Source organism: Suricata suricatta, chromosome 3 (genome assembly GCF_006229205.1).
Source record: "Suricata suricatta isolate VVHF042 chromosome 3, meerkat_22Aug2017_6uvM2_HiC, whole genome shotgun sequence".
NCBI lineage: Eukaryota > Metazoa > Chordata > Mammalia > Carnivora > Herpestidae > Suricata > Suricata suricatta.
The window spans coordinates 149,263,642-149,265,094 of NC_043702.1; positions in this window are offsets into that span (position 1 = coordinate 149,263,642).

Here is a 1,453-nt window from a genome sequence, read left to right on the forward strand (position 1 = left end):
ATCAGAGATTGTCTTTCCTGGAGGGGACTAAAGGAAAAGGCCAGAGGAAGAAAGTCCTGGCAGGGTCAGGGGACGAAGCTCCTCCTGGCGCCCTCCAGTCCCCACCAGTCCTCTCTGGCCTTGGCCGTGCTGTGGATCTGCAGGTGGGCAAGTGGAGGGGCAGTCACTACAAACTCCTGAAATCTGAAGACTTCAGGTGGGGGGAGGGCTTCTTCCTATAGCACTGGCAGGGCCCTCACCAAAGTCACCAAGGCTGAGCACAGGTGCTGACAACCACTAACGACCTGGAGGAATGAGGCTTGGAAAGACCTGCTCTTGGAAGACGTGGATTTGAAGCCAACTGCAGACGGCTCGCAGACATCAGCAGTCCGCCAGTCGCCATGCCTGCGCCTCGCTCTGGATGAAGAGGTGCTCTCTGCTCCCCTGCCAGGAGCTGGATGCCAACTCCCTTGGGTCCCCAGAGCCCCAGCCCCTCCCTGTTAAGATGGAACAGCTGCTGAGAGCTGGCTTGGATTTCTCTCCCTGCCCATCCCCTCTCGGGATTCCAGAGGGGCCTGGTGACAGATGCACTATCTAGAATTTCTTCAGGGGGGCAGCCAACGAGGGCATTCTTTCTATTCCTTGGGCTTCCCTTGCCCAAAATGGGAGATTAGCCGGGAGACAGCTGCACAGGCAGTGGAGGGGGGGGTGTGTGTGTCCCCGGGAAGATCCTTCCTGCCCAGTGGAGTAATGCGGCCTCAGGAAAGAAATGTCGGGAGCTGCCTCCTTTGGCCTTGAGAGGTGCCTGCACTGAAGTGAGGCTTAAAGAGCAGGACTTGGGACTTCATGTACGGAGGGAGGCGGTTCCGAATCCTGATTCTGCCACCTACTGCTCTGTTCATTTGGGCCACTGCCCTTGTACCAGCCTGTTGCCTCCTCCCCAGTATGGAGAGAAACATCCCTACTTTCTAGGGTTGTTGTTGGGGTTAAAAGAGTTGATGTGCCTACTAGCTTCTATTCCAATTCCAGAGTGCAGGGATCACCAGTCCCCTTCTCTGCCATAGAGCCGGGGGGTCAGATGACTTTCTGGACTCAACATAGATTAACCTTGGGGCACGTGGGGTATGATGTGGCTTCTAGCATGGAGGAGCCCTAGTTCTAGAAGCTTCTCTCTCTTTTTTTCCCCCACACAGGGTTTCTTGCAGTTGGGGATCTTGAAGCTCTCAGCTGTTGGATGCCTAGGCCTGTGACAGAGCAGAGCAGGACAGGGAAGAGGATAGAACCGGCGGATGAGAGAGAGAGAGCACTCCTACTGTAATGAGCTTCTTAGAAGATGGAAGAAGAGCCAGAACTTCACTGTTCTGAAATTCCTCTGTTCTCTACTGCTTTCAAAGGCAGGGAGCGACTGGCTCACGGTTTCCTCAGCCCCGGTTGTGTGGGATCCCGGGATCCCTAGGAGAGCAGGGGACAGGTG